Source organism: Eriocheir sinensis, unplaced genomic scaffold (assembly GCF_024679095.1).
Source record: "Eriocheir sinensis breed Jianghai 21 unplaced genomic scaffold, ASM2467909v1 Scaffold789, whole genome shotgun sequence".
Taxonomy (NCBI): domain Eukaryota; kingdom Metazoa; phylum Arthropoda; class Malacostraca; order Decapoda; family Varunidae; genus Eriocheir; species Eriocheir sinensis.
Genome location: NW_026112152.1, coordinates 121,107 through 139,565, shown reverse-complemented (window position 1 = coordinate 139,565; position 18,459 = coordinate 121,107).

Below are 18,459 nucleotides of genomic sequence, written 5' to 3'. Positions count from 1 at the left end.
GGAAACATATCACACAACATTACCTGGAAACATATCACACAACATTACCTGGAAACATATCACACAACATTACCTGGAAACATATCACACAACATTACCTGGAAACATATCACACATTACCTGGAAACATATCACACTACATTACCTGGAAACATATCACACAACATTACCTGGAAACATATCACGCAACATTACCTGGAAACATATCACACAACATTACCTGATAACATATCACACAACATTACCTGGAAACATATCACACAACATTACCTGGAAACATATCACACAACATTACCTGGAAACATATCACACAACATTACCTGGAAACATATCACACAACATTACCTGGAAACATATCACACAACATTACCTGGAAACATATCACACAACATTACCTGGAAACATATCACACAACATTACCTGGAAACATATCACACAACATTACCTGGAAACATATCACACAACATTACCTGGAAACATATCACACAACATTACCTGGAAACATATCACACAACATTACCTGGAAACATATCACACAACATTACCTGGAAGCATATCACAACATTACCTGAAACATATCACACAACATTACCTGGAAACATATCACACAACATTACCTGGAAACATATCACACAACATTACCTGGAAACATATCACACAACATTACCTGGAAACATATCACACAACATTACCTGGAAACATATCACACAACATTACCTGGAAACATATCACACAACATTACCTGGAAACATAGCATACGACATTACCTGGAAACATATCACACAACATAACCTGGAAACATATCACACAACATTACCTGGAAACAAATCACACAACATTACCTGGAAACATATCACACAACATATCACACAACATTACCTGGAAACATATCACACAACATTACCTGGAAACATATCACACAACATTACCTGGAAACATATCACACAACATTACCTGGAAACATATCACACAACATTACCTGGAAACATATCACACAACATTACCTGGAAACATATCACACAACATTACCTGGAAACATATCACACAACATTACCTGGAAACATATCACACGACATTACCTGGAAACATCACACAACATTACCTGGAAACATATCACAACATTACCTGGAAACATATCACACAACATTACCTGGAAACATATCACACAACATTACCTGGAAACATATCACACAACATTACCTGGAAACATATCACACAACATTACCTGGAAACATATCACACAACATTACCTGGAAACATATCACACAACATTACCTGGAAACATATCACAACATTACCTGTAAACTTATCACGACATTACCTGGAAACATATCACACAACATTACCTGGAAACATATCACACAACATTACCTGGAAACATATCACACAACATTACCTGGAAACATATCACACATTACCTGGAAACATATCACACAACATTACCTGGAAACATATCACACAACATTACCTGGAAACATATCACACAACATTACCTGGAAACATATCACACGACATTACCTGGAAACATATCACACAACATTACCTGGAAACATATCACACAACATTACCTGGAAACATATCACACAACATTACCTGGAAACATATCACGACATTACCTGGAAACATATCACACAACATTACCTGGAAACATATCACACAACATTACCTGGAAACATATCACACAACGTTACCTGGAAACATATCACGACATTACCTGGAAACATATCACACAACATTACCTGGAAACATATCACACAACATTACCTGGAAACATATCACACAACATTACCTGGAAACATATCACACAACATTACCTGGAAACATATCACACAACATTACCTGGAAACATATCACACAACATTACCTGGAAACATATCACACAACATTACCTGGAAACATATAACTCGGAATGACCTGGAAACATATCACACAACATTACCTGGAAACATATCACACAACATTACCTGGAAACATATCACACAACATTACCTGGAAACATATCACACAACATTACCTGGAAACATATCACACAACATTACCTGGAAACATATCACACAACATTACCTGGAAACATATCACACAACATTACCTGGAAACATATCACACATTACCTGGAAACATATCACACAACATTACCTGGAAACATATCACACGACATTACCTGGAAACATATCACACAACATTACCTGGAAACATATCACACAACATTACCTGGAAACATATCACACAACATTACCTGGAAACATATCACGACATTACCTGGAAACATATCACACAACATTACCTGGAAACATATCACACAACATTACCTGGAAACATATCACACTACATTACCTGGAAACATATCACGACATTACCTGGAAACATATCACACAACATTACCTGGAAACATATCACACAACATTACCTGGAAACATATCACACAACATTACCTGGAAACATATCACACAACATTACCTGGAAACATATCACACGACATTACCTGGAAACATATCACACAACATTACCTGGAAACATATCACACAACATTACCTGGAAACATATCACACAACATTACCTGGAAACATATCACACAACATTACCTGGAAACATATCACACAACATTACCTGGAAACATATCACACGACATTACCTGGAAACATATCACACAACATTACCTGGAAACATATCACACAACATTACCTGGAAACATATCACACAACATTACCTGGAAACATATCACACAACATTACCTGGAAACATATCACACAACATTACCTGGAAACATATCACACAACATTACCTGGAAACATATCACACGACATTACCTGGAAACATATCACACAACATTACCTGGAAACATATCACACAACATTACCTGGAAACATATCACGCAACATTACCTGGAAACATATCACACAACATTACCTGGAAACATATCACACGACATTACCTCGAAACATATCACACAACATTACCTGGAAACATATCACACAACATTACCTGGAAACATATCACACAACATTACCTGGAAACATATCACACAACATTACCTGGAAACATATCACACAACATTACCTGGAAACATATCACACAACATTACCTGGAAACATATCACGACATTACCTGGAAACATATCACACAACATTACCTGGAAACATATCACACAACATTACCTGGAAACATATCACACAACATTACCTGGAAACATATCACACAACATTACCTGGAAACATATCACACAACATTACCTGGAAACATATCACACAACATTACCTGGAAACATATCACGAGCCATTACCTGAAACATATCACACAACATTACCTGGAAACATATCACACAACATTACCTGGAAACATATCACACAACATTACCTTGAAACATATCACACGACATTACCTGGAAACATATCACACAACATTACCTGGAAACATATCACACAACATTACCTGGAAACATATCACACAACATTACCTGGAAACATATCACACGACATTACCTGGAAACATATCACACAACATTACCTGGAAACATATCACACAACATTACCTGGAAACATATCACACATTACCTGGAAACATATCACACAACATTACCTGGAAACATATCACACAACATTACCTGGAAACATATCACACAACATTACCTGGAAACATATCACACAACATTACCTGGAAACATATCACACAACATTACCTGGAAACATATCACACATTACCTGGAAACATATCACACGACATTACCTGGAAACATATCACACATTACCTCGAAACATATCACACAACATTACCTCGAAACATATCACACATTACCTCGAAACATATCACACAACATTACCTGGAAACATATCACACAACATTACCTGGAAACATATCACACAACATTACCTGGAAACATATCACACAACATTACCTGGAAAAATATCACACAACATTACCTGGAAACATATCACACAACATTACCTGGAAACATATCACACGACATTACCTGAAAACATATCACACAACATTACCTGGAAACATATCACACAACATTACCTGGAAACATATCACACAACATTACCTGGAAACATATCACACAACATTACCTGGAAACATATCACACGACATTACCTGGAAACATATCACACAACATTACCTGGAAACATATCACACAACATTACCTGGAAACATATCAAACAACATTACTTGGAACATATCACACAACAATACCTTGAAACATATCACACGACATTACCTGGAAGCATATCACACCACATTACCTGGAAACTTATTACACATTTCCTGGAAACATATCACACAACATTACCTGGAAACATATCACACGACATTACCTGGAAACATATCACACAACATTACCTGGAAACATATCACACAACATTACCTGGAAACATATCACACGACATTACCTGGAAACATATCACACAACATTACCTGGAAACATATCACACAACATTACCTGGAAACATATCACACAACATTACCTGGAAACATATCACACAACATTACCTGGAAACATATCACACAACATTACCTGAAAACATATCACACAACATTACCTGGAAACATATCACACAACATTACCTGATAACATATCACACAACATTACCTGGAAACATATCACACAACATTACCTGGAAACATATCACACAACATTACCTGGAAACATATCACACAACATTACCTGAAAACATATCACACAACATTACCTGGAAACATATCACATGACATTACCTGGAAACATATCACACAACATTACCTGGAAACATATCACACGAATTTACCTGGAAACATATCACACAACATTACCTTGAAACATATCACACGACTTTACCTGGAAACATATCACTTAACATTACCTGGAAACATATCACACAACATTACCTGGAAACAAATCACGCAACATTACCTGGAAACATATCACACAACATTACCTGGAAACATATCACACAAAATTACCTGGAAATATATCACACAACATTACCTGGAAACATATCACACGACATTACCTGGAAACATATCACACAACATTACCTGGAAACATATCACACATTACCTGAAACATATCACACAACATTACCTGGAAACATATCACAAAACATTACCTGGAAAGATATCACACAACATTACATGAAACATATCACATGCCATTACCTGGAAACATATCACACAAAATTACCTTGAAACATATCACGACATTACCTGGAAACATATCACACAACATTACCTGGAAACATATCACACGACATTACCTGAAACATATCACACAACATTACCTGGAAACATATCACACAACATTACCTGAAACATATCACGACATTACCTGTAAACATATCACACGACATTACCTGTAAACACATCACGACATTACCTGGAAACATATCACACAACATTACCTGGAAACATATCACACAACATTACCTGGAAACATATCACACAACATTACCTGGAAACATATCACACGACATTACCTGGAAACATATCACACAACATTACCTGGAAACATATCACACAACATTACCTGGAAACATATCACACAACATTACCTGGAAACATATCACACAACATTACCTGGAAACATATCACACAACATTACCTGGAAACATATCACACAACATTACCTGGAAACATATCACACGACATTACCTGGAAACATATCACACAACATTACCTGGAAACATATCACACGACATTACCTGGAAACATATCACACAACATTACCTGGAAACATATCACGCAACATTACCTGGAAACATATCACACAACATTACCTGGAAACATATCACACAACATTACCTGGAAACATATCACACAACATTACCTGGAAACATATCACACGACATTACCTGGAAACATATCACACAACATTACCTGGAAACATATCACACAACATTACCTGGAAACATATCACACAACATTACCTGGAAACATATCACACAACATTACCTGGAAACATATCACGACATTACCTGAAACATATCACACAACATTACCTGGAAACATATCACACGACATTACCTGGAAACATATCACACAACATTACCTGGAAACATATCACACGACATTACCTGGAAACATATCACACAACATTACCTGGAAACATATCACACGACATTACCTGGAAACATATCACACAACATTACCTGGAAACAAATCAATCGACTTTACCTGGAAACATATCACACAACATTACCTGGAAACATATCACACAACATTACCTGGAAACATATCACACAACATTACCTGGAAACATATCACACAACATTACCTGGAAACATATCACACAACATTACCTGGAAACATATCACGCAACATTACCTGGAAACATATCACACAACATTACCTTGAAACATATCACACAACATTACCTGGAAACATATCACACAACATTACCTGGAAACATATCACACAACATTACCTGGAAACATATCACACAACATTACCTGGAAACATATCACACAACATTACCTGGAAACATATCACACAACATTACCTCGAAACATATCACACGACATTACCTTGAAACATATCACACATTACCTGGAAATATAACAAACGACATTACCTGGAAACATATCACACAACATTACCTGGAAACATATCACACGACATTACCTGGAAACATATCACACAACATTACCTGGAAACATATCACACAACATTACCTGGAAACATATCACACAACATTACCTGGAAACATATCACACAACATTACCTGGAAACATATCACACAACATTACCTGGAAACATATCACACAACATTACCTGGAAACATATCACACAACATTACCTGGAAACATATTACGACATTACCTGGAAACATATCACACAACATTACCTGGAAACATATCACACAACATTACCTGGAAACATATCACACGACATTACCTGGAAACATATCACACAACATTACCTGGAAACATATCACACGACATTACCTGGAAACATATCACACAACATTACCTGGAAACATATCACACGACATTACCTGGAAAACATATCACACAACATTACCTGGAAACATATCACACAACATTACCTGGAAACATATCACACAACATTACCTGGAAACATATCACACGACATTACCTGGAAACATATCACACAACATTACCTGGAAACATATCACACAACATTACCTGGAAACATATCACGCAACATTACCTGGAAACATATCACACAACATTACCTGGAAACATATCACACAACATTACCTGGAAACATATCACACAACATTACCTGGAAACATATCACACAACATTACCTGGAAACATATCAAACAACATTACCTGGAAACATATCACACAACATTACCTGGAAACATATCACGACATTACCTGGAAACATATCACACGACATTACCTGGAAACATATCACACAACATTACCTGGAAACATATCACACGACATTACCTGGAAACATATCACACGACATTACCTGGAAACATATCACACAACATTACCTGGAAACATATCACACAACATTACCTGGAAACATATCACGACATAACCGAGAAAAATATAACACGACATTAACTGGAAACATATCACGACATTACCTGAAACATATGACAACATTACCTGGAAACATATCACACGACATTACCTGGAAACATATCACACGACATTACCTGGAAACATATCACACAACATTACCTGGAAACATATCACACAACATTACCTGGAAACATATCACACAACATTACCTGGAAACATATCACACAACATTACCTGGAAACATATCACACGACATTACCTGGAAACATATCACACATTACCTCGAAACATATCACACAACATTACCTGGAAACATATCACACAACATTACCTGGAAACATATCACACAACATTACCTGGAAACATATCACACGCAATTACCTGGAAACATATCACACAACATTACCTGGAAACATATCACACGACATTACCTGGAAACATATCACACGACATTACCTGGAAACATATCACACGACATTACCTGGAAACATATCACACAACATTACCTGGAAACATATCACACATTACCTCGAAACATATCACACAACATTACCTGAAAACATATCACACAACATTACCTGGAAACATATCACACGACATTACCTGGAAACATATCACACATTACCTCGAAACATATCACACAACATTACCTGGAAACATATCACACATTACCTGGAAACATATCACACGACATTACCTGGAAACATATCACACAACATTACCTGGAAACATATCACACGACATTACCTGGAAACATATCACACGACATTACCTGGAAACATATCACACAACATTACCTGGAAACATATCACACGACATTACATGGAAACATATCACACAACATTACCATGAAACATATCACACGACATTACCTGGAAACATATCACACGACATTACATGGAAACATATCACACAACATTACCTGGAAACATATCACGACATTACCTGGAAACATATCACACAACATTACCTGGAAACATATCACACAACATTACCTGGAAACATATCACACAACATTACCTGGAAACATATCACACAACATTACCTGGAAACATATCACACAACATTACCTGGAAACATATCACACGACATTACCTGGAAACATCACACAACATTACCATGAAACAAATCACAGCATTACCTGGAAACATATCACACAACATTACCTGGAAACATATCACACAACATTACCTGGAAACATATCACACGACATTACCTGGAAACATATCACACAACATTACCTGGAAACATATCACACGACATTACCTGAGAACATATCACACAACATTACCTGAAACATATCACACAACATTACCTGGAAACATATTACGACATTACCTGGAAACATATCACACGACATTACCTGGAAACATATCACACAACATTACCTGGAAACATATCACACAACATTACCTGGAAACATATCACACGACATTACCTGGAAACATATCACACAACATTACCTGGAAACATATCACACGACATTACCTGGAAACATATCACACAACATTACCTGGAAACACATATCACTACATTACCTGGAAACATATCACACTACATTACCTGGAAACATATCACACGACATTACCTGGAAACATATCACACAACATTAAATTGAAACATATCACACGACATTACCTGGAAACATATCACACAACATTACCTGGAAACATATCACACAACATTACCTGGAAACATATCACACAACATTACCTGGAAACATATCACACGACATTACCTGGAAACATATCACACAACATTACCTGATAACATATCACACAACATTACCTGGAAACATATCACACAACATTACCTGGAAACATATCACACAACATTACCTGGAAACATGTCACACGACATTACCTGGAAACATATCACACAACATTCCTTGAAACATATCACACGACATTACCTGGAAACATATCACACAACATTACCTGGAAACATATCACACGACATTACCTGGAAACATATCACACAACATTACCTGGAAACATATCACACAACATTACCTGGAAACATATCACACAACATTACCTGGAAACATATCACACGACATTACCTGGAAACATATCACACAACATTACCTGGAAACATATCACACATTACCTGGAAACATATCACACAACATTACCTGGAAACATATCACACAACATTACCTGGAAACATATCACACGACATTACCTGGAAACATATCACACAACATTACCTGGAAACCTATCACGACATTACCTGGAAACATATCACACAACATTACCTGGAAACATATCACACGACATTACCTGGAAACATATCACACAACATTACCTGGAAACATATCACACGACATTACCTGATAACATATCACACAACATTACCTGGAAACATATCACACAACATTACCTGGAAACATATCACACAACATTACCTGGAAACATATCACACAACATTACCTGGAAACATATCACGACATTACCTGGAAACATATCACACAACATTACCTGGAAACATATCACACGACATTACCTGGAAACATATAACACTATTTTACCTGGAATCTGATCTCACGACATTACCTGGAAACATATCACACAACATTACCTGGAAACATATCACACGACATTACCTGGAAACATATCACACAACATTACCTGGAAACATATCACACGACATTACCTGGAAACATATCACACAACATTACCTAGAAAAATATCACGACATTACCTGAAACATATCTAACGACATTACCTGGAAACATATCACATGACATTACCTGGAAACATATCACACAACATTACCTGGAAACATATCACACGACATTACCTGGAAACATATCACACAACATTACCTGATAACATATCACACGACATTACCTGGAAACATATCACACAACATTATCTGGAAACATATCACGACATTACCTAGAAACATATCACACAACATTACCTGGAAACACATCACGACATTACCTGGAAACATATCACACAACATTACCTGGAAACATATCACGACATTAACTGGAAACATATCACACAACATTACCTGGAAACATATCACACAACATTACCTGGAAACATATCACACAACATTACCTGAAACATATCACGACATTACCTGGAAACATATCATACGAACTTACCTGGAAACAAATCACACGACATCACCTGGAAACATATCACACGACATCACCTGGAAACATATCATACTAACTTACCTGGAAACATATCTCACGACATCACCTGGAAACATATCACACGACATCACCTGGAAACATATCATTCTAACTTACCTGGAAACATATCACACATTACCTGGAAACATATCATACGAACTTAGCTGGAAACATATCACAAATTACCAGGAAACATATCACACATTACCTGGAAACATATCATACGAACTTACCTGGAAACATATCACAAACTACCTGGAAACATATCACACGACATTACCTGGAAACATATCACACAACATTACCTGGAAACATATCACACGACATTACCTGGAAACATATCACACAACATTACCATGAAACATATCACACGACATTACCTGGAAACATATCACACGACATTACCTGGAAACATATCACACAACATTACCTGGAAACATATCACACGACATAACCTGTAAACAAATCACACGACATTACCTGGAAACATATCACGACATTACCTGAAACATATCACACAACATTACCTGGAAACATATCACACTACATTACCTGGAAACATATCACACAACATTACCTGGAAACATATCACACGACATTACCTGGAAACATATCACAACATTACCTGGAAACATATCACGACATTACCTGGAAACATATCACGACATTACCTGGAAACATATCACACGACATTACCTGGAAACATATCACACAACATTACCTGGAAACATATCACGACATTACCTGAAACATATCACACAACATTACCTGGAAACAGATCACGACATTACATGGAAACATATCACACAACATTACCTGGAAACATATCACACGACATTACATGGAAACATATCACACAACATTACCTGGAAACATATCACACGACATTACATGGAAACATATCACACAACATTACCTGGAAACATATCAAACAACATTAAATGGAAAAATATAACACTACATTACAACTAAACATATCACACAACATTACCTGGAAACATATCACACGACATTACCGTGAAACATCACACAACATTACCTGGAAACATATCACACGACATTACCTGGAAACATATCACACAACATTACCTGGAAACATATCACACAACATTACCTGGAAACATATCACACAACATTACCTTGAAACATATCACACGACATTAAATGTAAAAATATCACACAACATTACCTGGAAACATATCACACAACATTACCTGGAAACATCACACGACATTACCTGAAACATATCACACAACATTACCTGGAAACATATCACGACATTACCTGGAAACATATCACACAACATTACCTGAAACATATCACACGACATTACCTGGAAACATATCACAACATTACCTGGAAACATATCACACGACATTACCTGGAAACATATCACGACATTACCTGGAAACATATCACACAACATTACCTGGAAACATATCACACGACAATACCGTGAAACAAATCACACTACATTACCTGGAAACATATCACACGACATTACCTGGAAACATATCACACAACATTACCTGGAAACATATCACACAACATTACCTGGAAACATATCACGACATTACCTGGAAACATATCACACAACATTACCTGGAAACATATCACACGACATTACCTGGAAACATATCACACGACATTACCTGGAAACATATCACACATTACCTCGAAACATATCACACAAAATTACCGGGAAACATATCGCACAACATTACTTGGAAACATATCACAAAACATTACCTGTAAACATATCACCTAACATTACCTGGAAACATATCACACGACATTACCTGGAAACATATCACACGACATTACCTGGAAACATATCACACAACATTACCTGGAAACATAACAGACAACATTACCTGTAAACTTATCACACGACATTACCTGGAAACACATCACACGACATTACCTGGAAACATATCACACAACATTACCTGAAACATATCACGAGATTACCTGGAAACATATCACACAACATTACCTGGAAACATATCACACAACATTACCTGGAAACATATTACGACATTACCTGGAAACATATCACGACATTACCTGGAAACATATCACACAACATTACCTGGAAACATCTCACGACATTACCTGGAAAAATATCACACGACATTACCTGGAAACATATCACACGACATTACCTGGAAACATATCACACGACATTACCTGATATCATATCACACAAAATTAACTACAAACATATCACACAACATTAACTGATAACTTATCACACAACGTTACCTGGAAACATATCACGACATTACCTGGAAACATATCACACAACATTACCTGGAAACATATCACACAACGTTACCTGGAAACATATCACGACATTACCTGGCAATATATCACACAACATTACCTGAAACATATCACACATTACCTGGAAACATATCACACAACATTACCTGGAAACATATCACACAACATTACCTGGAAACATATCACACAACATTACCTGGAAACATATCACACAACATTACCTGGAAACATATCACACGACATTACCTGGAAACATATCACACAACATTACCTGGAAACATATCACACAACATTACCTGGAAACATATCACACGACATTACCTTGAAACATATCACAGCATTACCTGGAAACATATCACACAACATTACCTGGAAACATATCACACGACATTACCTGGAAACATATCACACGACATTACCTGGAAACATATCACACAACATTACCTAGAAACATATCACACATTACAAACATTACCTGGAAACATATCACGACATTACCTGGAAACATATCACACAACATTACCTGGAAACATATCACACAACATTACCTGGAAACATATCACACGACATTACCTGGAAACATATCACACAACATTACCTGGAAACATATCACGCAACATTACCTGGAAACATATCACACAACATTACCTGGAAACATATCACAACACATTACCTGGAAACATATCACACGACATTACCTGGAAACATATCACACAACATTACCTGGAAACATATCACACGACATTACCTGGAAACATATCACACAACATTACGTGGAAACATCACACAACATTACCTGGAAACATATCACACAACATTACCTGAAACATCTCACGACATTACCTGGAAACATATCACACGACATTACCTGGAAACATATCACACAACATTACCTGGAAACATATCGCACAACATAACTTGGAAACATATCACACAACATTACCTGGAAACATATCACACGACATTACCTGTAAATATGTCACCTAACATTACATGGAAACATATCACGCGACATTACCTGGAGACATATCACATGATATTACCTCGAAATATATCACCCAATATTACCTGGAAACATATCACACAACATTACCTGGAAACATATCACGACATTACCTGGAAACATATCACACGACATTACCTGAAACATATCACACGACATTACCTGGAAACATATCACACATTACCTGAAACATATCACACAACATTACCTGGAAACATATCACACAACATTACCTGGAAACATATCACGACATTACCTGGAAACATATCACACGACAACATTACCTGGAAACATATCACACAACATTACCTGGAAACATATCACGACATTACCTGGAAACATATCACACGACATTACCTGGAAACATATCACACAACATTACCTGGAAACATATCACACGACATTACCTGGAAACATATCACACAACATTACCTGGAAACATATCACACGACATTACCTGGAAACATATCACACAACATTACCTGTAAACATATCACACAACATTACCTGGAAACATATCACACGACATTACCTGGAAACATATCACACAACATTACCTGGAAACATATCACGCAACATTACCTGGAAACATATCACACAACATTACCTGGAAACATATCACACGACATTACCTGGAAACATATCACAATACATTACCTGGAAACATATCACACGACATTACCTGGAAACATATCACACAACATTACCTGGAAACATATCACACAACATTACCTGGAAACATATCACACGACATTACCTGGAAACATATCACACAACATTACCTGGAAACATATCACACAACATTACCTGGAAACATATCACACAACATTACCTGGAAACATATCACACAACATTACCTGGAAACATATCACACAACATTACCTGGAAACATATCACAACATTACCTGGAAACATATCACACAACATTACCTGGAAATATATCACAACATTACCTGGAAACATATTACACAACATTACCTGGAAACATATCACACGACATTACATGTAAACATATCACACAACATTACCTGGAAACATATCACACGACATTACCTGGAAACATATCACACAACATTACCTGGAAACATATCACAGCATTACTTGGAAACATATCACACAACATTACCTGAAACATATCACACAACATTACCTGAAATCATATCACACAACATTACATGGAAACATATCACACGACATTACCTGGAAACATATCACACAACATTACCTGAAACATATCACACAACATTACCTGGAAACATATCACGACATTACCTGGAAACATCACACAACATTACCTGGAAACATCACACAACATTACCTGGAAACATATCACACAACATTACCTGAAACATATCACACAACATTACCTGGAGACATATCACTACATTACCTGGAAACATATCACACGACATTACCTGGAAACATATCACACAACATTACCTGGAAACATATCACACAACATTACCTGGAAACATATCACACAACATTACCTGGAAACATATCACACGACATTACCTGGAAACATATCACACAACATTACCTGGAAACATATCACACAACATTAACTGGAAACAGATCACAACATTACCTGGAAACATATCACACAACATTACCTGGAAACATATCACGACATTACCTGAAACATATCACACAACATTACCTGAAACATATCACACGACATTACCTGGAAACATATCACACAACATTACCTGGAAACATATCACGACATTACCTGGAAACATATCACACAACATTACCTGGAAACATATCACACAACATTACCTGGAAACATATCACACGACATTACCTGGAAACATATCACACAACATTACCTGGAAACATATCACACAACATTACCTGAAACATATCACGACATTACCTGGAAACATATCACGACATTACCTGGAAACATATCACACAACATTACCTGGAAACATATCACACAACATTACCTGAAACTTATCACACAACATTACCTGGAAACATATCACACAACATTACCTGGAAACATATCACACGACATTACCTGGAAACATATCACACAACATTACCTGGAAACATATCACAGCATTACTTGGAAACATATCACACAACATTACCTGGAAACATATCACACGACATTACCTTGAAACATATCACAGCATTACCTGGAAACATATCACACAACATTACCTGGAAACATATCACACGACATTACCTGGAAACATATCACACAACATTACCTGGAAACATATCACACAACATTACCTGTAAACATATCACACAACATTACCTGGAAACATATCACACGACATTACCTGGAAACATATCACACAACATTACCTGGAAACATATCACACAACATTACCTGGAAACATATCACACAACATTACAATGAAACAAATAAAACAACATTACCTGAAACATATCACACAACATTACCTGGAAACATATCACGACATTACCTGGAAACATATCACACAACATTACCTGAAACATATCACACAACATTACCTGAAACATATCACACAACATTACCTGGAAACATATCACACAACATTACCTGAAACATATCACACAACATTACCTGGAAACATCACGACATTACCTGTAAAAACATCACACTTCATTACCTGGAAACATATCACTAAACATTACCTGAAACATATCACACAACATTACCTGAAACATATCACACGACATTACCTGGAAACATATCACACAACATTACCTGGAAACATATCACGACATTACCTGGAAACATATCACACATCATTACCTGGTAACAAATCACACAACATTACGTGGAAACATTTCACACAACATTACCTGGTAACAAATCACACAACATTACCTGGAAACATATCACACAACATTACCTGGAAACATATCACACGACATTACCTGAAACATATCACACGACATTACCTCGTAACATATCACACAACATTACCTGGAAACATATCACACGACATTACCTGGAAACATATCACACAACATTACCTGAAAACATCACACTACAGTACCTGGAAACATATCACACAACATTACCTGGAAACATATCACGACATTACCTGGAAACATATCACACGACATTACCTGGAAACATCACGACATTACCTGAAACATATCAACATTACCTCGTAACATATCACACTACATTACCTGGAAACATATCACACGACATTACCTGGAAACATATCACACAACATTACCTGAACACATCACGACATTACCTGAAACATATCACACAACATTACCTGAAACATATCACACGACATCACCTGGAAACATATCAAACAACATCACCTGGAAACATATCACGACATTACCTGGAAACATATCACACGACATTACCTGGAAACATATCACGACATTACCTGGAAACATATCACGACATTACCTGGAAACATATCACACAACATTACCTGGAAACATATCACGACATTACCTGGAAACATATCACAACATTACCTGGAAACATATCACACGACATTACCTGGAAACATATCACACAACATTACCTGGAAACATATCACACAACATTACCTGGAAACACATCACACGACATTACCTGGAAACATATCACGACATTACCTGGAAACATATCACACGACATTACCTGGAAACATATCACACGACATTACCTGGAAACATATCACACGACATTACCTGGAAACATATCACACAACATTCCCTGGAAACACATCACGACATTACCTGGAAACATATCACACAACATTACCTGGAAACATATCACGACATTACCTAGAAACATATCACACAACATTACCTGGAAACACATCACGACATTACCTGAAACATATCACGACATTACCTGGAAACATATCACGACATTACCTGGAATCATATCACACGACATTACCTGGAAACATATCACACAACATTACCTGGAAACATATCACAACATTACCTGAAACAAATCACACAACATTACCTGGAAACATATCACGACATTACCTGGAAACACATCACACGACATTACCTGGAAACACATCACACGACATTACCTGGAAACATATCACACGACATTACCTGGAAACATCACACGACATTACCTGGAAACATATCACACGACATTACCTGGAAACATATCACACGACATTACCTGGAAACACATCACACGACATTACCTGGAAACATATCACGACATTACCTGGAAACACATCACACGACATTACCTGGAAACATATCACACGACATTACCTGGAAACACATCACACGACATTACCTGGAAATATATCACACAACATTACCTGGAACACATCACGACATTACCTGGAAATATATCACACAACATTACCTGAAACAAATCACGACATTACCTGGAAACATATCACACAACATTACCTGAAACAAATCACACAACATTACCTGAAACATATCACACAACATTACCTGGAAACAAATCACACAACATTACCTGGAAACATATCACGACATTACCTGGAAACATATCACACAACATTACCAGGAAACAAATCACACAACATTACCTGAAACATATCACACAACATTACCTGGAAACATATCACGACATTACC